The 22,664-nt window shown below is 43.2% G+C and overlaps 1 protein-coding gene across 6 annotated transcripts in view; it reads left to right on the forward strand.

Annotated features, from left to right (window-relative positions):
• The window catches only part of PPFIBP1 (PPFIA binding protein 1), a 197,796-nt gene that overhangs the window by 61,168 nt on the left and 113,964 nt on the right, over nt 1-22,664 (forward strand). For all 6 annotated transcript variants that reach the window (XM_045288394.1, XM_045288395.1, XM_045288396.1 and 3 more), the window contains exon 2: nt 14,611-14,700. The gene's annotated coding sequence lies outside the window, so the exon portion shown is untranslated. The remainder of the gene's footprint in view (nt 1-14,610; nt 14,701-22,664) is intronic.

Genomic DNA, 22,664 nt, shown 5'->3' on the forward strand with positions numbered 1-22,664 from the left:
CCTTTTTTTCCTGTAAACCAAGTCCACAGGTGTCAGTGGCCAAACTCAACCTGTCTCTTTATTGTTGCATTTCTCCCACTTCCACTCAACAAGTAGATCCAAGTGGTCACCTAGCAAGCATTTTAGCCTGCTCTCGGGCTCCCTTTAACATTCTGTCCGAGAGGAGTTTTCTTCATGGTTCCAGATTTATATAGATTGATAGATATATAACACAAGAAATAAGTGGATTTGTTTCTCTAAAGTACCTAGACTAATAAATACAACAGGTTAGAAAATCCTGTGCTCACATTTTTAGAGAGTTCGGACTAGAGGTTTCTTGGGGCAAAACTAGGTTATAATGATGAACATCTTTTCAAAGGAGACTTTCAATACAAACATTCTTTTCTGTTGGAGTTTTTATCTGTTTTGCTTTGTTATTCTTGTTAGTTTTTTTAATGTCTTTCTGTGGATGAAATCAGGCTATGTAACTCTGTAGGGACAGTGACTGGATGAGTGGTTCCCTGGGGTGATGGCAGGGGAGGCTGGGGGGCATGGGGAGCCAATCACGAGTTCAAGAATGGAGAAAAGTTCCAGAACTGTTTGTGGTGGTGATTGTACAACTCTTCTTGATGTGATCGAACTATTGAACTGTTTGATACATGAATTATTTGCCAATAAAACGGTTGGAAACAAACAAAGTACACATTCTTTTAGAAAGCATTCTCACTATTACGATGTCATTTTTATTTTGGAGCGCCCAGAGCTACTGTGTGATTGTACAAAGTGAGCAAGTAGTCAATACATCTTTTTTCCCCATAGAACAGGGGCTGGTGGGTTCGGAAGGCCCCTCCTAAAATGACATGCACTTCAACAAAATTGTATTTAATATGAAAATCTATTGCCGCCTAGCCAGGGTTCCACTGATAGCAAGTCTGTACGTCAGAGTAGAGCAGCCCCATGGGGTTTCCAGGGCTCGGGATGTTTACAGAGCAGGCTCCCACATCTGTTTCCCTCAGAGTGGCTGGTGAATTTGAATAGCTGACCTTTGTGGTTAGTGTGGTTAGCAGCTGAGTGCTTTAAACACGGCTCCACCAGGGTATTTATATGCTGTGTGCTAATCGTGTCCCTTATCCAATATGGAGTTTTCCTAATTCTACAATTAAAAAAAAAATAGCTGTGTTATTATTCTGCCTATTTGTTGATAAGGAAATTTAATACCTTGGTTAAGGAATGTGACCAATAGTAGGGGCTTGAAAAAGTTCGTGGGAAAATTTTATTGTCTTTTACCTCCATTTTCCCATGAATTTTTTAAAGTTCCCTCATATAGCCTTGGCACATGAAGGTTTAGGAAGATTTTCTTCTCAATTTTAGCACCTTAATCCATTATGCTCTCCTCTGTCTGACGGAAATGATACATGCCATCTTTATTGTAGAATTATAAAATGCAGACTAACAAAAAGAAAACGTGACAACCATCTGAAATTTTACCCTACAGAGACAACTACTAATGGCACGTTGGCATTTAATAGCGTATATCAAGAGAGGGGCAGAAGACCGGCCCCAGGACCAGGCTTCGGAGTGGTTTGTTCTCTTTAAACCTGCACACATCTTAGGCCGAGTTCTCTAGCAGGGCGAAGCTAGGGAGGCACATAGCTAGAAGTTTGCTTCAAGGATGTGGCCCACACAGTTGTAGGGGTTGGCAAGCCCCAAAGCTGTGTTGTGGGTGGTAGCTGAAGGCTTCTGCTGGTCCCTGTGATTGCAGTGGCTGGTGGAACCTGTCTGCAAGTCAAGCAACAAGCCCAAACCCACAATCTTCCTATAGCCCAAGAACTGCAGGCACGCAAGAAGAGCGCGGGATTGAAAAGTAAGCTTTGCAGAACATCCATGCTAAAGTGGAGGTGGGCCACCCCCACACAGAAACTCCCCCTTCAGCTCATTGGCTGCTCACATCAAATCATAAAAATGGGAGGTGATTGTTTAATGTTTGCTGAACTAAGAATCATAGTCTACCGAAGTTGTTAGTAGTATTAACCATCACAGCACAACCTCTCCTTTCCATTCCTCCTCTCTCCAGTCAAAAATATTGCTCTTAATAAATGACCCTGGGTCTGTGATCAAGAGGCCCAAGAAGGTGCTAGAGCCCATAGTTGGGCTTTTTCCCCACTTTTTTTTTTTTTTTACCTTATCTGTGTCTATATTTACAAAATGGGGTCTGTTATAATGCCTGCTCTTCCATATCATTAACCACTGATAACCACCCTTGGATTCTTGGCTATTTGTCTTCTGTATAATGAATTAATCTCAATGTAGATACTGTTACTGTGAAATGTTGACTGTATTCCTATTTCTTCTTATAAAAATGTTGTTGTGAGAATTATGTACCTGCATCTTTGTTCATTTGTCCAATTATTTACTTATTTACTCAATGTGGGACACCAAGTTAGAAATCTATTACATTTTGAGAATTTTGGGAAATCATTACTGATTTACCCTTCAAAAAGTGTTACGAAAGTAAAGGGAGGAGAAAAAGGGAGGGGTAGGATGAGGGAGAGAGAGAGAATGAGAATACAATTTGATAAAATGAAATTGTGTTTGGAAAAAAACCAGCATTGCCTTTTTCTGGGTTAAACCTTTTATAATAAAGGTGAGGTGCACATTATCCCTGTGTTTCCTTTCTTACTATGGATTACCAAAATTCAAACCAAATTCACTGCCATCGACTCCTTTCTGACTCATAGTGACCCTATAGGACAGGGTGGAACTTCCTGCTCTGATTTTCCAAGGCCTTCCCTTGAGGAGGGCCTGATGGTTTTGAACTGCTGACCTTACCATTAGTAGCCCAACATGGAACCACAACGCCACCAGGGCTCCCTATAATTGTATCCTTTTTAAAAGAAATTGTAGTGGATCTTCTGTTTAGATCTAGAAAACTGACAGGCCATTGTGTCTTTCTGAATGTGAAAACTGAAAATCAAATGGCCAAATATTTTGTTAACTGCTTTCTTCCCAAAGAAATAAATTTTTGTTCTATGAACAAGAATAATTCTTGTTCGACAAATCAGTCTATGAACGCCAGTGGTTTACATATGTTGTGGTACAGGATTTTATCAGGAGGTAGCTGGGTGGGACCTATGGTGTCTTAGGCAGAAAACTCTCAGTTTGAGACATAATTTGGGGACATTGTGGACACTTGCACATTCTATATCAAACGGTCTTGTGTTCTTTAGAATCTCCCACTGGAAGTTTGCAATACATGCAATTCCTAATAATTCAGTTGCTTAACTCTTAGGAAAAATGTAGGTGCACTTACCTACACTGCTTCTTTCTTAACCATTCACAGTAAGAGGATCACGGTTCTAGCACAGCGATGTAAATATGTCTGTTCCATCAGGGGCCATTTAAGAGAATGGGGCCCTTGCTGTTCCCACTGAGTCAGCAGTGTTCGAGCTCACAATGGGCGAACCCCCTCCAGGGTTATGATGTTCTCACCAGAATATGTTGACCTTCAGAGTTCTTTTGGCATGAGGAGTGTTGTAGCCCAGTGGACTGAAGTCATTCTGATTCAGACCGTCACTGTACTGATTTCAGAGTAGTTTAGAATAAATGACCTTTTCCAAGTGCTTGAACGATCCTAATAGTTTGGCTTCATATTTTTAGAGTGAAATTTGCAATAGTAGCATGAGATAGTTAAGGTTTCTTGTGCCAACCTCGCCAATAAACACATGTGGGGTTAATTGAAGGGTGAAGCACTAAATAGCTTGGTGAGCCTCACCTTTCTGGTTCTCAGGTCTCTTGCTCTCTGATGGTCAGACCAGGGTGCAGCTGCCTTAGCAGTTCCCTGCTTCAGCTGGCAAGGCTGACTTCCTTCAAGACATTCCTTAGAAGCTGCATGGACCTATCCCGATGCAGCCCTGGGTGCTGGAACAGCCGTGTGGAGGCCCCTGCCAGCGCTGAGATGCTTACACATTTACTGATTTGGCTTTCTCTTGCAGTCGGCGTCATTGCATGTGTTTTGTGAGATTGAGGAGGACTTTGTAGATTGGTGTTGGACATATGGGCTAATGTTGGACTTATGGCCTTGGACAGCACAGGGTTGGGATGCTTTCTTAATGTACACTTACCCTTTTTGTAAAACTCTCTCTTGTACATATATGAGTTTCTGTGGATTTGTTTCCCTGGTTTACCCAGACTAACACATAGCACATTATAAATAGTTAATGATATAGGTGGTAGGACCTGATTCTACAGGTGTTATTGGATGTAGCTTGGGACCAGAATTTGTAGGGGAGCCACAACTGTTTCTCCTACAATCTCAAGAGGGATAGAACATAGTTCAGAAGACTTCTAGCTTATTTATTTCTCTGGGTATATTTTGATTGTTCACAGTCAACAATCTGAATTCTGTCACACTGGCCCTGCACCGAAAAGTATGCAGAAGAGTAGGGGAATGTAACTATAGAGCTGCGTGCTGAAAATTCTACAGTTTAAATACTTAGGATCCCTGGTGGTGTAATGGGTAAGTTACCCAAGGTCGGCAGTTTGTACCCACTCCAAGGGAGAAAGATGAGGCTTTCTACTCCCTTAAAGAATTGTAGTTTCAAAAACCCATGGGGGCAGTTCTACTAGGCCATGATAAGGCACAATCAATTTAGTGGCAGTTTCATGAAGGGAACACAAACGATGTGGTTGCTATAGCAAAGAGTGGCGAAGAAATTAGATGATGCCCGGCTATCAGATAGAATTAGTGTCTGGGGTCTTCAAGGCTTGTTTCCAAACAAGCAGCCATCTAACTGAGATGTCAACTAAGTGCACATGGAAGAAGCACATCATTGTCCATGACCCAAGGATTGTAGATGATATCCAAAGCCATAGGAGGGAATAGTATCAAGCCTAACCTGTGAGATTATTGCTTACAGAAGGTTATAGATGACAGTGAAAATCCAGGATACATTTGTGAGATCTGTACAAGAAATAGGCCTCCGGTGATTTCCCTCTATCCATAATGGAGCTATGGAAATAAACTGGTTATCAAACAGAGAGTATTGGAGAGATGACTATAGGAGATCAAAATGGTAAACCTGATTTGAATGGTTAAGACCTGTCACTTGGTTCCCCCTCTGATACATGGTGGGCCTGATCTGGGTTTCAACAGTTTCTCTCTGTGTGTGTGTGTGTGTGTGTGTGTGTGTGTCTTTCACATATTTGGGTTTGTCTCTGATGTATTTTGTTACTGTGAGTAGCCCTCTTGAATTTCTGTTATATATTTTTTGGTCTTTGAAACCCAGGATTGATGAACTTATAGAGAGAAGAAGTTGAATAAGGGTTCCTGGGGGTGCAGAGGGGGAGGGAGGGGATAAAGGGGAGCTGATATCAAGGAGTTCAATAAGCAAGAGAATGTTTTGAAACTAATTGTGGTAGCAATTGTACAATACTGCTTGATGTGATTGAACTATGGAATGATATCTGTATTAGCTGCCAATAAAATGGTTTTGGGGGAAGAAAAAAAACCATAATGGCAGTGAGTTTTTTTGTTTTTGTTTAAATATTTAAATGTCGCTGTTTGGCAAACCATAGACTAACCACAAGTTTGGTGGTCCAAACCCAGCAGCTCCTTCGAGAGAGAAAGATAAGGCTGTTGGCTCTGGTAACCTTATATACGAGTTGAAATCAACCTGATGTCAGTGACTTCAAATACATTGTTATATAAGTTTTTATATTACACTCAATAATTTTTTATATGAAAGTTTAAAGTACAACATAAAATTTGCATTATAGCCTGTAGCAACTTTCATAGAAAACAAAAAGTTTAAGTATTTGCCATTAAGAAAAATTGGTGCATTAGAAAGCTGAACCGCATTCATCCTTCACACCCACCCCTGTCTGCCTCAATCATGTATGTTTATTGTATATGAAACTTAATAGCAGACGTTAAGCACTTTACCCAATTCAGTAAACACTTGCAAAGAATAACAACTTTTGAATTCCAAAATTGCTCAGAATTTTTTGCTTAAAATCTTTCTGTGGGAAATATAAAAATAATATTCTAGTGTTAGCAAAGAAAGCTATGTAGGAAAACTTTAGAATCACAATAAAAAAAAGTTATTACTAAACACTACAAATACGATTGAGCAGCAACAAGTTAATAACATAGGGGCCTTGTTTGATGTAATACAATGTCAGTAGACATTGCACACACTGACATTTTAGACCTTGAGGGAAATTAACTAGACAGAATTTGATTTTTGGCAAGGAAAGCGGGTTCCATAAGGACTTTGGGGCGTCGGAGACTTCTCAGTTCAGTCACTGAGTAAATATTTACAGCACCATGTTTGGTACTATGGGAACACTCAGAGCTACACTATATGCAGTCAAAGCCATTCATAGATTCTCAGATTCACAGATACTACTGTAACATGAGGGAGCCCTGGAGCCGCTACGTGTTAAGTGTTGACCCGCTAACTGTAAGATTCGGAGTTTAAACCCACCAGCCACTCTGAGGGAGAAGGTTTAGACTGTTTGCTTCTGTACAGACTCAGACAATTTCAGAAACCCGATATAGGGTCGCTGGCAGTCTGGATCGACTTGTGGCAATGGGTTGCTCTCATATGAAAGGTGTCCTGGTGGCTCAGTTGTTAAAGCCTTGGCTGCTAACTAAAAGGCTAGTAGTTCAAACCCACCCATGGCTGGCTCCATGGGAGAAATGACTTGGTAGTCTGTTCTTGTAAAGATTAGAGCCTAGGAAACCCTATGGGACAGTTCTAGGTACTCTGTCATATAATAACTAAACCTAATAACAATTATAACCTAATTTCTCCAACTCTTTGCCCCCCTCCCCCTTTTTCTTTTTTTGGGGGGTGGGGGTGGGGCTAACTACCATCATTTTCTGGTTCTTGACCATTATTTCCATTATTAGCACCAGCAATGGTGCTTTTATTCTGCCGAGAAATATGTCTTAAGCCTCTTGCTACAAGTTACTGGATAGGCGTGAAACAAAGAGCTTTGTTGGAATGCAAATGCCTACTGGTTGACTGGGTATAATGTGACTGACCACTCAGCTCAAGCTTGTGCTTAAAATTAAATGTGTTTGTTAGCTCAATGGAAGTGCATGACTACCTGTCAACGAACCAGAATTTAAAATATGAAAGTGCTGCAAATTGATTAGAATCTATTCTTCGATAACAAAGTCTCATTGTTTTCAAGCCATAGTTTTGAACTATTTAGAGTGAAACCAACAAGTGATCTACTGCCCAAATGAGTCAATGGATGGTGGAAATGACAAATGCTCTTGAGAGTGTGAAAAGGCTTCCTGTTTTAGGCAAGGCTAGAGAAGCGGCTATGGGACACCTGGGGTTGTGAGTGTGTTTGCCATCAGCTGGTTTTATGCTGTCTCACTCCTTCAACCCTTTTTTCTAGTATAAGTGGAGCCAAGACCTTGAACTGAGTCTTTTCGGTCTTGAAGTCTGTGAAGTAAACTCCGATCCTTCATGGCCACCTCCTTTATCACCTCAACCGTTGAGTTAAGAGCTCTCTTCTTCCTTCAGATCTAAGTCACAAATGGCCTCCTTGTAACATCTTTCTAGACCTGCTAGTGAGAGTCTTTGGGCCTTTAAAACTGTGACACATTTGTGGTTTGTGCAACCATTCCCATCCTGGACTGGGAGTAGCCTTTGACAAAGAAGAGAGACTAAATAGAGCTCTAGGAGAAGTGTGATGAGCTGAGGAAAATGAAATGATTCTCTTGGTTACTTGGAAGACCCAAAATAAAAGGGGCTAGGCTGGAAAAGGATGTATGTGATAGGATATGAATCTTAGATGTACTTGCAGACATGGAAATGAATCGAAGACTAGCTTGATTAAAGGGACAGGTAAGGCCACTTTAACCTAAAAATGAAATTGGTGATGAGTAAGTTAGTAGCATATATATTGTAGTTTATTTAGAGACATATAAGCCTGTCTCTGAGTAAGAAAGAGCAGTGGGTCACATTCAGGTCACAGATTTTTTCCCCAGACATCTGGACAACTTCAGGAAGTGGTGGGCATGATTCAGCAAGGGAAGTCTTTGTGAACATGTGACAGCTGACACTCGATAGAGCTCTTCTTGCCTGACTGAATAGCAGTCGCCCTGTCATGTCCATTGATGCTCGCTCAGTCTTCTCCCAGATGGAGCTCAGAGAAGCGGATGAGACTGGATAGGGACCAGTGCAGAACATGTAGAGTTTCTGAGAAGTCTGCATCTGGAAGCTTTCGAAAGGGCATGGGCTCCCTGGTGAAAACAGATATTGCTCAATTAGTTTAATTGTTTTCTAATCTAGCAATACTGTTTTCAATCTGACCTGTTACTTAGCAGAAAGATAACCTTTGAGAGTGGTTTCCGTTCCAAGTGTCAAGGGTATCTCAGGGCAACTACCAGGGTTCAGCAAACTTTTGAGACAGTTCTGCCGCTCACAGCAATTGAAAAATGATTACGAACAAGTGAAAGCACCCTTATCTGAATAATAGCCTTTAAAGTGTTTCAATGTTATTTTAGACCCTCATGGATGTACTGAGAACGTCGCATGTGGCTCGTGATCTGCAGTTTGCTGTTCCTTGGTCTGGGAGGTCCTTCTAGCCTAGTGGCTACTGGTCCAGAAGCTGTCCTTTTTAAAGAATTTGAGCTATGTCCGATGTTTCTCTCCCATCCTATCTGGGGCCATCGGCTGTGTTCCTGGTCAGAACAGTTGGTAGTGGGCACCGTGGAGTTACCGTTCTTCCCGGCCCAGGAAAGATGAGGATGCGGTTCATATGGGCTGCTAGTTCTGTAGAGCTGTTTCTTCTTGGACTCTTTCATCTCCTTCGTTCTCTTTTGCTGCAGAATGGTGGAGATCGACAGTTGTAATTTAGAGGAGAGCTTGCAAGCAGACATTACCCCTCAAACTGTAAGGAAAATCGTACTAGGGAATTTAACCTCTGGAAAAGAAACCCAATGCACTGCCACCCTCCGTGTACTTCCTCATTCCTGGAACGCACCCGTCCCAGGACCCCTTTCTTCTCTACTAACAACCGTGTCTGCGCTGGAAATCCTCCCTCTTCCACTTCTGTGACCTAACTCGGCCGATAAAGTGTAAAAGCTACGCCGACCTTACATTCAGGGCCAAGATCTTCCGGAAGGCTAGTTCCTCTGGGTCGTCGCCTAATAAAAGTTCCCTCTTTCTAAGTTCTCCAAGAGAACTCCTGGTTATTCCCGAGTCACGGTTTTACTATTACAAAACTAGGATGTAGAATATAAACTGTAAACTGTGTTGTGCAGGTTGACCGAGTTGTCCCACGAGACTACACTCTTAGGCCTTAAAACCCGATACACCAACCCACAATAGGTTAATTCTCCGATTGGTTACCGTAAAAGATAAATAACATGATAGAGCGCTGCAGTCCTAGTACCACAAATTCAGTCCTCATCCTAGTATCAGAAAGGTCCTAAAATTATGTGGACATAAAGCTATGTGGACATGTGTGTATATTCTTGTTGTGTGCTTCATCCCAGACTCTGCACAGGTGCGCTTTCACTTTCGTTACCTATTCTTCACTAGCAAACCCTTCGAGATTTATTTGTGTAACTTTTATGTGGTTAAAATTGTTATCAATATGGATTAGAGATTAAGAATACCAGCCATGGAACCAGACTGCCTGGTTCTGATCCTGATCTATTTACCAGAAATGGCCAAGTTAATTAAACACTCTTTCCCAGAGCCCTCATCTGAAGATAGGGATAATAATTTACCTATCTCAAAGAACTTTGATCAGAATTACATGAGCTAATTCGTATGCTTCCCTTAGAACAGTGCCGGAGTAAGTTCCCTATAAATGATAGCTATTTTCATGTTTTAAAAGGAGAGAATTAAAAGTAAGAAAAGGTTAAGTGACATAGTAAGTCATCCCACAAAATGACCAGAGTTTCAGTCCAATGACCTAGTCTAGAGAAATATCTGTTTACTACTGATCAGGAGTTGGCATTATTTTTTTAAAGGGAAGATAGCAAATATTTTGTGCTTTGCTGGCCGTATAGTTTCTGTCACAACGGCTCGATTATTGGGTACCACAAAAGCAGCCCTAGACAATAGGTTAGTGAATAGTCTGGCTGATTCCCAATAAAGCTGTATTCACAAAAATAAGACTGTGGGCCGTATGTGGCCTGTGCACATACAGCTCCCTACGTTGACATCATTAAACCTGCGTGGTGGTTTCTAATTCCATTTCGTTTTAAAGCTTGAAATAAGTATTCTTGAACAGTAACTTTGCTTCCTAATGAGTTTGTTCTGCATATTGCTCTCAGTTTTGACAGTTATGCTTTTGAAAATCAGAGTGGTTTAGAAAATAAGTAAAAGTAATCAATGTGTTTTCCACGACAACGGTCACTGAAGGATTTCCCTGCAGTTTGAAACCTGAGGTTGTGGGCAGAACGGAAGGACTTGTTCCATTGAGTGGGCACAGATGTAGACTGTACATAGGCATACCTTGTTCTCTGCTGCACTTTGCTTTTTGGCGCTTTGCAGATACTGTGCTTTTTTACAAATTTGTGGCAACCTCCCAACAGCATGCGCTCCCTTCATGTCTCAGGGTCACATTTTGGTAATTTTTACAATGTTTCCAACGTTTTCATATTGCTAGTGCACACTTAATAGTTTATAGTAGAGTGTACACATAACCTTTATATGCACCAGGGAACTACAAAAGTCTCGTGACTCACTTATTGCCATATTGGCTTTATTACAGCAGCCTGGAAATGAACCTGACATATATCTGAGGTATGCCTGTGTGGGTGCCTGTGTGGGTGATATTTGAGTAGGAAAGGTTTTGTGAGCCAGATTAAAAGCTATTTGTATTTAATGCTTGTCATGACAGGAAGGGTTTTTCTCCTTGGAATGTTGTTTGCATGGGTTTGGATTTTTCATGGCTTGCTTTTCAGTTTAATAATGTGTTCTTGTTTTTAAAATTAAACTTGTCAGTGAGTCTTTTTGTGAGTGACTGACTGTGGTGCTTAGTATTTATAGCTTCAGTCTGCTCCTGAGGAAATGACGAAGGTCTCTTACGTTGGATCAAAACTGTGCAACAAAGGACATCTTGGATTTACTTAAATGAGGCCCATGATGAAATCTCAAAAAATATAATGGTTCGTGTTTATGAATGTTGTGTATTCATTCCTGCTTGGGTCAAATAATCAGAGCTCCTTGCTGAAGGAAGGATTGAATTTACTCAAAGCTTTTTAGCTGATATGAATTCCTCTGAAACAAGTTTGGGCACTGCTAATTTTCTCATAATGCTCTCTAAATGTTTTTTCTCTCCTTTCTTACATTTTACATGTTGTTTTGAGTTGGATCTTATATGTTTTTCTTCTCTTTCTGTAGTTCTCTTGACTTTTCTCCTAACTTACTCCTTTCAGTGAAATGCCCAGACATTTGTGAAGCCGTTCCACCTTGTGCCTGTGGTTCCCAGCTCGTAGCTCCTGGGGATTGGGCAGCCTGGGGGCCTGGCTGCCCTTCAGAAACCACTGTGGCTTGCTTCCTTCCTGCTGGCTAGTCCGGTTCTTTTAGCTGCATGCGTGCAGGTGGCCTTCCCTCTGCTGTTTGTTCCAGGGCAAGAGCTAAAGGGGCTGAGCAGGAGGGAGGCGGCCTGGCTCCTGCCTGCTCAGACTTCCTGTCATCCATGCTCAGGGCCCCACATGGGAACACCCAGGTTTCCTTCAAGGCCTTGCTACAGTAGGTGGTTGGATTCTGGTGGTGGTGACCGGTTTACATCTGCTGTTACAAACTCATTAGGATTTGCTGCTCTGGCCTGTAATGTAATCATTAACTTAGTCACACTGTTTCAAATGTTTTGTAAGCAGCTGAAGGAACTATTTATCCAATTAATTCTTGGCTCAAACTGTAAAACAAGTGGAGGTGAAATTTCCCTGCCCACGCCCACTCCCACCTCTTTTCACTTAGGAACCGGTAGGGCTGTGGACTTGGAGAGCACGCCCTAGGCTCATTAAAATGTCTCACTGTTAAGTGCTTAAAACTTGCCTGCATTTTTATGTGTATATACACGCTACATATGAAGCTGCCTTTGGATAGGCACTTAACCTAATATGACTTAATTCCTTTAAGACAACTGAAATTTCATTCCCAGTTTTATATATTACTTTAATGTTAAGCACCTATCTCTTCTGAAGCTTAAACACAAACAAACAAACTATCCCCTATTTTGAGGAATATGCTCCCAAAAGGGTATTCATTAAGTTGTTGGAATCTTAGAACTGATCCTCTTTCTTCTCTAATTGGCAACACCTCTGGGGCCACTGAATCCTCAGAAAGGGGAGGGGAGAAAAAGAGCCAGCTCAATTCCGACTTCATTATTTGGTCTAGAACAGGTGCTGATTTAAGGAGCCCTCGTGGCTGGGTGCTAAGCACTGGGCTTCTAACCACACAGGCAGGAGCTCAAAACCAGCAGCCTCTCCTTGGGAAGAACTATGGAGCCATTGCTCTCGTAAAGATGGACAGTCTCAGAAACGCAAGCGAACAGTTCTATTCTGTTCTGTGGGGTTACCCTGAGTTGGAATTGACTCGATGGATAACAGTGGATTTTGGCTTCTTTTGGGGGGGCAATATTTCTAGTATTTAAGTTGGAGAAACCACTTTCTCAGTTGGGTGAAAGCAGTTATGAGGCATTTGAAGAGGAAGCCTCTTTCTATGCCTATTTCTTTACAACGAATCTTTGTCTTATTTCTTCATTGTGGTGGGAGTGTACATGCTCATATATGGATGACAGCTGTGGATTTTTCCCTCCTAAGTATGCATTATTTAAAAGGAATAATTATCCAATTAAATCTTGGCTCAGAGTATAAAACAGGTAAAGGTGAAATAAAGACAAAGAGATAAAGGGAATTGGAAATGTACATCTCAAATCAGTGTATATATTTTGATGTATTGTCTATGTATTTTTCTTGTTGGATAAGAAAACAATCAGTTGCAAGCATTTCCCCATTTAAAAAAATCTAATGGCAGAACGATCAATTTAGAACCCCCCTCCCAGGGGGACGAATAACAGAAAAGTGGGTGAGGGGCAACGGAGGACGATGTAAGATATGAAAAAAATAATCTATAAGTTATCAAGGGTTCGGGAGGGAGGGTGTGTGGGGGAGCGGGGGAGGAAATGGGGAGCTGATATCAGGGGCTCAAGTGGGAAGAGAATGCTTTGAAAATGATGATGGCGGCACATGTGCAAATGTGCTTGACACACTGGATGAATATATGGATTGTGATAAGCGATGTAAGAGCCCCCAATAAAAGTATTTTAAAAAAGAAAGAAAAAACTTGCTTAGAAATGGAATTGTTAAACTCTCAAAGTTGATAAAGGAAGAAAACTAAAAAAACAAACAAAGCAACCCCAAAATACTAAAAATAATTCTCTGTGAACTTGACAAAATAGAAAATAAGCCTTATATATATATATTTTTTAAAATAAGCCTTATATTATGAAAAAGAATCTTAATGGATGCATGTATGTATTGTGATAAGAGCTGTACCAGCCCCCAATAAAATGATTAAAAAAAGATCTTAATGAGTAAGTATTGTAAAAGCATAATTTTTTAGTTCTATTGGCACATAATCCATGTATCATACAATTCAGTAGTTCAATCATATCAAGAAAAATTGTACAATCATTACTTAAAAGCATATTTTATTTATTCAATAAACATTGTACAACATCTATAATGTGCTGGATTCTTCCCACCAAACCCAAAATCACTGCTGTCGAATGAATTCTGCCTCATATCAACCTCAATAGGACAAAATTAGAACTGCCCCTTTGGGTTTCTGAGCCTGTAACTCTTTATGGGAAGTCTGATCTTTCTCGCAAGGAGCCACGGCTGACCTTGGAGGTTAGTGGCCCAACATGTACTCCATTTCACCACAAAAGTTCTGCTAGATACCTGGTACCACAAAAATTAATGTTCATGTTGGTTGTTTTTGGGCAGATAATTAGGCCTTAGGAACTGAGTGTCTTAGCTACTTCCACAACAGAAATCCTACAAGTCAGTGGCTTTCACAAAGTTTCTTTCTCACAGTCTTGGAGGCCAGTCGTGAATGCAGGTTCTAGCTAGCTCAAGGGCAAGTCTCTGATCACTGTAGGGGAGATTCTTCTCTAAGCCTCACTAATGTTCTCTCTATTCCTTGGAAATTTCCACGTGGCCTCCGCTTTCCTTTCCGTTTGTGTTTGCTTCTCTACCAAATCTGCTCTTTTTATATTTCTAAGGTGATTGGCTTAAAACACACCCTCTGCTCCTGTGACCTCTTGTAATGGCACTGGTCTGGGGAAGACAGTTCCCTCAGCAGTGAGGAAGACAGAGGGAGGGAGGCGGAGGACAAGTGTTGGCTGGGGAGAAGAAGGAAGGAGAGGGAGGGAAGACAGACAAGGGCGGACTGAGGAAGAACATTGTTGGCTCTACGGGCATGTGTTGTTAATACACACTGTCTTATTCTTAGTTACACTTGCTGTTGAGTTGCTGCGGTGTGTTCAGGCAGTAATTGATCATCCAGAAGTTTTGCTTTTGTCAGATGTGCTAGATTTTGAAATTAGTTTCAATTTGTCATTTTAATTTTTGTTTCTTTCCAGCCCAAAAACATTTGGATGGATCAATCTGCTAAGTCCATACGGGATTGGAAGAGCTGAGCAAAATCAATATTAAGCCTGATTTTATTACATGTAAGTAGACCCATCCCTCCTTATGGTTCTTTTTTGACATCCCTGAAGCCTGTAATTACCCTTCTGTGTGCTAGGTGTGAACATTTTTTTTGCTAGTAGCAAAGGTACTTGACTATCGCCACGTTAATCATGAAATCTGCGAGAGTTTTATCCACCTTAAAATGCGTTGTTCTAAGAGCAGCATGAGTAACAGAAGGAGTAGAATGAGTAAACCGAGGTGGCACCAATGTTTTGCCATGCAGTTGATGAGTAAATAAATGTGTTTTGGCCCCAAGAAGGGAAACACAGACCTGGCGGCACATCAAAAGCACAGCTCTTCTTGGCATGTTGTGCATTGCTTTGTCCCACAGGCTGTCAGTCTTAGATCTGAACCAGTGGGATTGCTGGCCAACCCATTAATGACCTTATAGACACCCCAGCTATTGACCTTAGAAAAGATAAGGTGATTGTTTATTCCCTTCCTCCCCACACCCTTGCCTAGTCATAATAATAGCTACCATTTATTGAGGCACTACTACATGATAAGTATTTGACCAATTTGAGTCAATATGCATTCCATAAGAACTTTTTCTGGGTAATTGCCACATGCCAGGACCTGCTTTGACGCTGTTACCTGTATCTTATCCTCATGGCCTTCTTACACCGTTTCTTACTAACTCACTGCCATTGAGTTGATTTCGACTCAAAGCGACCCTACAGGACAGAGTAGAACTATTGTCCTGATGGTTTTCAAGGTTGTAACTCTATATGGGAGTAGAAAGCATTTTCTTTCTTGTGCAGAGCAGCCGGTGGTTTTGAACTGCTGACCTTGTGGTTAGGAGCCCAATGCTTAACCGCTAAGCCACCAAGGTTCATACCTTGCACAGTTGGAGTTACTATTCTAGCTGAAGACGCTGAGGCTCAGAGGGGAATGCGCTGAAGTAGGTAGCAGCACCTAAAGCTCTGCTGGGCGTCAATCCAAGCACTCTTGACTTTTTCTGGTCTGCTATATTACTTACAGAGTGTTTAAATGCTTTTCCTGGTATCACGCTCCATAGGAACACTGAGCCTGCTGGGTTGTGTTTGCAATAGGCACAAGATCCTAATCCTTCTAAAACCAGTGGTTCTCAACCTTCCTGATGCTGCGACCCTTTCGTACAGTTCCTCATGTGGTGGTGACCCCCAACCATCAAATTAGTTTCACTGCTACTCCATAACTGCCATTTTGCTATTGTTATGAATTGGGCGACTCCTGTGAAAGGGTCGTTTGACCCCCACAGGGGTCGAGACCCACAGGTTGAGAACTGCTGTTAAGTCATATCAAGGAAAGAAGGCGGAAAAACATCCTCCTACATTTGAGAGTTTGCTGGTACCTGGATGGGCCATTACTCACTGCTATCACATCACTTCTGAGTCACAGCAATCCTGTAGGACAGGGTAGAGCTGCCCCTATGGGTTTCTGGAATTGTAACTCTGTATGGGAGTCGAAAGCCTCGTCTTTCTCCTGCAGAGTAGCTGGTGGTTTTAAACAGCGCGGCGTGTCACCAGGACACCGCTCCCAGGCCTTCTGCGTTGTGTGTGCTTGCCGTGTGTAAGCTTCACAACTACTCAGATGCTTCGAAGGGGAGTGAATCGGGTGCTTTCCGGGGTCTCTTTCTGTCAGCTTTTGAATGGAAGTGTCTTATCCATAGTGGAAATTGCTCAGATCAGAGGTGGACATCGTGATGCAATCATTATCACAGAGTGAACACACCTGTATAGCCAGCTCCTCACTTAAGATGCAACAGTGTCAGCCTCCAAAACATACTTCCTCCTGGGAACCCACTCTCCTGACTTTAATTTCATTGGTTGATTTTGCCTGTTGGGGAAATTTATGTAAGTAGGATCATGCGGGATTCTCTTGTCCCAGACTTATCTTGCTTATTATGTTTCTGACTTTTGTCTGTGATACTACATAAAGTTTATTTTATTCATTCTCCTCTAACTTTTATTCATTCTTACTCTAACGGTCCTGTATGATAGATGTAATTTACAGTTGTTGGACATTTCAGAGAATCCCAGGGGCTCAATGTTGCTCAGCCGCCAAATGATGGGCCAGGGCTTAGAACCCACCAGGCAGTGCAGGAGAGGAAGCTGTGGCCGCCTAGGCCCAGGAGGACGAATCGCTGTGGCAGCCTCGCAGAGCAGCCCTACTCTGTCCCTAAAGGGTTACGATGAGTCAGAACTGACCTCAAATGGCAGCGGGTTTGGTTTTGGCGGGTTTGGATACTTTGGTAGTTTCCAATTGGCAAATAGTGCTGCTATGAATATTTCTGGCATAGCTTTAGTGATGATTCTATTTTGTTTGGTCAGGGACCACTCAGCAATTCAGATTCGGTAGCCTTGAGAAATGCTGTTGCACTGAACTTCTCTGAAAGCAGAGAAATCAGTTTTCAGTAACCACATAAGGTTTGTCTACACGTGGCCAGGTGGAACCCCTCTCTGATAGATGTGTGATGAGAGAAGGTGTGTTCTTCAGGCAGAGAACGGTGGTACCGGGTTGGGATTACAGAGGGGAAGAAGAAATAGATCCTCAACTCTCCAAGGAGTGATCGAGCTACGTCGCCAACCGCAGCAGGGCGTGGAAAGGTAACAAGGAGATTCCGCTCTTAAAACCTGAACAACACATGAGAGTTGAAGAAAACCCAGAACCAGTTGTTGTCAAGTGGAAAACGACTCCTGGCTAAGTCACCATCCACTCGATGGCAGTCAGTCTGGTTTATGGTTTTAGGGCTCTGTGCATTATAACTAAAGAAATAAGGTGGTCCCCTATGATGTCTTCTGTGCTCCTGGTCTACCAGAACGCTCTTCCCTCCTGATCAAATCATAGGGCTTCTTTAGTCAAGAAGAGACATGAACTAGGGGTGTGGCAATTTATAGCCACTGTAGCAGTAACCATGTAGTCTATAAACAGAAGATATACGTGTAATCTCAGCAGAAATTACAGTAGCTTTGAGAGCTTGAAATAGCCTTCGCTTCCTTTGACTATCATAAAATGAGGCGTGAGCCTTGCTTGCTAGTGACTGGCTGCCAAGTGCAGCGTAATCATTGCATTTCTCTAGAATGTTTTAGTTGGTATTTGCAAATGCAAGTTGTCATTGTGCCATCAGCTTCTCTAGTGTGTATATTTTTACTGTACTTCATTCCCTTTGTAATAACAGTAGTTATGTGTTGACTCTAGACACTTAGGCCATTTGACACTGTGATATGAAGAGATTTTAGAAGAAAAGGCCATCAGCTGTCTTTCTGGGCTATTCTGGGCATTTTGTACTATCTTTATTTTGGATTTAGCTTTCCTTGTCTTTGTTCCTCCCCCTTATTGCCTTGGATTCTCATCTTGTTTGGAGGACTCGCGGCACTGCACTTGGCTGATGGCTTTGGCCAACAAATAAGCATTATCTCACCCTTGGGAGAGTGTTGAGAAGATAACAGGGTGTAGCTCTCCATTCATGCACAAGGTTGTAGTGCCTGGAACTTTGGAGCAAGGAAGCCAGCTTTCAGTCCACTGGCGTCCACAACATGGTCTTTCCCATTAGAGTAGCGGTTCTCAACCTGTGGGTCGCGACCCCGTTGCAGGTGTGTGTGTCAAACGACCCTTTCACAGGGGTCGCCCAATTTATGATCGTAGCAAAATGGCAGTGATGAAGTAGAAAATAATGTTATGCTTGGGGGGGTCACCACCCCATGAGGAACTGTCTGAAAGGGTCGCGGCATGAGGCAGGGTGAGAACTGCTGCATTAGAGGATGTGAGCTTCCGCAGGGGGAGCTCGTGGATTCCGAGTGAGGCATTCTCATGATGGTGTGCTAGCATTCGGATGGCCTTGCTGTTTGCAAATGTTTAGAAATTAAGGAATGCGCTTTTTTTGCTTAGGTAAGTGGCTGCTTTGCTTCTTGAGGAGCCACACGTGTCTGGCCTGAGATCTCAGACTTGGCTTCCTGCGTTGATGTTGTTGGGTGCTTTGCAGTTGTTCCTCCGCACAGGGACTCCGCGGGATGGAGTAGACTAGCCCTGTGTGGCTGGCGAAGCTGTCATCTCTCTGGGAGCACCTCAGCACACCTCTTTCCCGTGGAGCTACTGGTTGGTTTCAAACCACCAACCTTTCAGTTCTCTGGTGAGCACTTACCCCACTGGGCCACCTGTGTTGTTTAGGGTGGTGCAAAACCAGGTATTACGTAAGAAACAAGTGTTTTAATCACACGGAGTAGCACCCCTTCAACCACAATACTTCTAACAAGAGAAAACAGGGGTGCTTGAGAAAACCCCTTGTATGGATTCCCCCCCCCCCACCTCTTGAACCTTTCTGTCTCATTGCTCCCTCTCTCCTTAGCCAATAGAACAGCAAGCGTTTCTTTGTAAGACAGTCTCTGAATGGTTCCAGCAACATCAAACCAAAACCCAAACCCACTGCCCGTGAGTCGGTGCCAGCACATCGCACCCTGAAGGACAGGAAATACAAATCCTGTTGGGAGTGCTGTGGAGGCTCCAGAAGGCGATCTGGGTTTTCCTGACTTTGTGGCTCTGCTGACTCCTCAGACGATGGAGCTGCAGGGTCGTCGTGGTTAGTCCCGCGCACACTTTTCCTGGTATAAGAAAAGCAAGGTAATGTCCACAAGAGAGGCGGGCACCTTCCTTAATCCAGCTGAGCCTGCATGCATGATGAATATCAATGGTTGAAGTGAAACATGAGTCACAAGCTGGCTTGGCCAGATTGATGTTCAGAAAACATTTCTAAACAGAGTCATGTCAGTAAGATGAAGTCTGTCGCGGAGAACTTGTCCGATTAGTAATTCCTGCTGAAAAAATGATAACTCTGATGCCAGGCTTTGAGCATCCGGAGAGCAGGGACAATTTGTACCCTCATGTTCCTGGCATAGAGTGTTGTAATGGCCATCACATTTGGGGCCTCAGCAAATAAAAGAATGCTAAATAAATGAATGAATGAAAGAGTGAAGGGATATCTGCCTAATGAACCCCAACTTCCGGATACTTTGAGTCCGATGCATTGTTTTGGCTTCTATAATTTTCTGTCCACTGTTGCCTGAATTAGCTCATGCAAATGCCAGCTCCCTGTGTTAGACTCGGTAGTGCCTCTGAGCTGGTGTTGCATGGGGGGTATTTATGGCAGCTAGGTATGCTAGGGCAGACCCATCAACCATTCTGCAAAAATTCCTTAAGGGCCAGAATGGCCTTTCCTCTTGCTGTGGAGCCTGGTCGGCAGTTTGTCCCCCTCCACAAGTATTCCTGCTGAAGGAGCCCTGGTGGTGTAGTGGGCTACTCACTGACCACACGGTCAGCGGTTTGAACCTGCCAGCCCCCCCATGGGAGAATGATGAGGCTGTCCGTTTTTGTAAAGATTTAAAGCCCGGAAACCCAAAGGGTCTGTTTCACCCTGTCCCATAGAGTCACCGTGACCCAGAGTTGACTGCTAGCCTTGCATTGAGTTTTTTGAGAGTCCTGGTGGTGCAGTGGGTAAGCATTCAGTTGCTAAGGGAGGGGCTGGCCTGTTCAAACCCACCTGGCAGCTTGCATGAGAAAGGTTGGGGCATTTGCTTCAGTAAAGGTTTCAGTTCTACTTTGTCCGAAGAGGTTGCCAAGTCAGAACTCGATGACACCTGGTAGCAGCAACAGCGTCCCTGCCATCAACTTCCCTTCCTTCCGGCTCAATCCTGTGTTGCTGCTGCAGCAAACTTCTCCCTAGACCACAGGTTTGAGCATCTCTTTCTCTAGCTTCTAAAATGTTATTTCCCCCTCCACAGAATAAGTTCAAAACCCCTTAGCAATCTGACTCCATCCCTTCCATTTCAAATTTGTGTCTTTTACATTTGCACTAAGATCTCTACCATGTGCTCATCCTCATTTGAACTTGTTTTTCTGTTTCCCACATGTACCACTCTCTGTCAGTTGGTCCTACTGTGGTGGCTTGCATGTTGCTGTGGTTGTTGGAAGCTGTGTCACTGGCATTTCAAATAGCGGCTCAGCAGAGCTTCCAGACTAAGAACAGACCGTGATGAAGGACTAGGCTGTCCACGTCAGAGGCACTAGCCACTGACACTTTTTGGATAGCAGCGAAGCACTGTCAGATACTGGAAACCTAATGCAAACAGGCGGAACACTGTCGAGTGTAAGCACCGTTGTGAGGATGGTGCAGGATGGGGGTGTTTCCTTCTGTGGCCCTGTACAGGGTCACTGGGAGTCGGAACTGACTCGAAGGCATCTAACAGCAAGTGTACTTTATAGGAATTCTTGTCTCCTGCCACTGCTGCCTGTTCCTTCTGCACTGCGCCAGTCCCAGTCATGCCTTTTACACCTAGCTCAAAACTACCGCCTCAGTGCTGTGTCTGGAGTGGGCTGCTAACCACAAGGTCAGCACTTGGAAACTACCCGCCGGTCCATGGGAGAAAGATGAGGCTTTCTACTCTCAAGAAGTTGCAGTCTTGGAAACCCATCGGGTAGTTCTTCCTGTCCTGCTGCCATGTCACCTGTGTCACTGTGGATGGAAGGGCTTTGATGGTGGTGAGTTTCGTGTGCTTGTTTGTTAGTTTTCTGTGTTTGGGTGCTGGGTCAGGTGAGATGCTTGTCTCCTCTATGAAGATGAACTCTTCGGCAGAAGCTGTGTCACTCTCTTGTGCTGGTGATGTGTAGTACATTCGTCTGAATGAATAAGTCTAAACATCTGGAGGTTTTGGAAATAAATGCACAGACCTTAAAACTCCTTGAAAATGCAAAAGTGGGTTTACACTATAAGGATTTATTCAGACAAGCAGAAAACTATGTGCTCCCTATTGGGAACTGATTTTGCCCGTTGTACAAACTGGAGTTTTTCTGCTTAGGAAACATGGACACTGTGCAGCTCCTCCCCCTCATATATACCCTCTGATTCTCCCCCCCCCCCAGTGTAAACATCCAGGGACTCAACTTAATTAAAGCAGTAGCTAGTTAAATTTTATATGAGAGGAAATGAAATTCAATCTCAGATGTTATCTGTTTAAATGATTTCCTGCAGCTTAACCATTCATTTCACCAAATATTTATCGCGGAGCTACTAGGTACAGGAAACTGAGCCAGGGGCTTTGGAGTATGCAGAGATAAGCAGAGCACAGAGGGGCATTTGTCTGGTAGGAGAGAAGCTTGGTGCACATTTCTATTAAAAAGGATAAACTGTACACTTGTGGGAGGTACAAATGAGGTGCTGGGGCAGTACCGACGCAGTGAGATGAAGTCCAGGCTGCTTGGTGCTAGCTGGAATCTAATCTGGGTCTGGCAGGGTGGCTGGGGGTTGGTGGGTAGCTGGGTGGACACGGAAACCCGCAGGGTCGGGCCTGCCCCGGCCCAGCTATAGTGAGAGTTCATTGTCAGCTTGCTTGGACTTTTTCAGTAATCACTAGAAGTGGTGGTCGATTTTTAAGCACAGGGAGTACCTGGCAGTGCCTCATGGGAGCTGAAATTTCAGGTGCTTATTGTGTGTCAGGAAGGTGCGTGGGTGGCGCAAATGGTTTACACTTGGTTCCCTTGAGGTCTGTGGTTCAAACCCACCCACCGGCACCATGGAAGAAAGACTTGACTATCTACTTCCTAAGCAATCCGCCACTGGAAAGCCTGTGGAGCCCAGCTCTATACTGACACACTTGCTGTCACCCGAGTGTGACGGCAGCCGGTCATTTTCCTGGGCCAGCCAGTGTTCTCAGCACTTTCTAGGAAGATTTGTTTTCCTAGATCCTCGTGACAAGAATAGTACTATTAGCATTGCAGGAAAGGCCCAGAGAAGTTGAGTAACTTCTCTAGGATCCACAGCAAATAAATGGTAGACCTGGGATTTGAAACCAGGAGTGTCTCACTCAAAAACTTAGTTTTTAACCTGGATTTGAAGAGTAGATTTCTGGTGGTCTCTGAACTTTCTGAATTATATGGAAAACATTCAGTGTGCTTAAATGTGCATATTTATGTA

The sequence above is a fragment of the Echinops telfairi genome, unplaced genomic scaffold (assembly GCF_000313985.2).
Source record: "Echinops telfairi isolate 266 unplaced genomic scaffold, ASM31398v2 ScPeMD7_21;HRSCAF=78, whole genome shotgun sequence".
Taxonomy (NCBI): domain Eukaryota; kingdom Metazoa; phylum Chordata; class Mammalia; order Afrosoricida; family Tenrecidae; genus Echinops; species Echinops telfairi.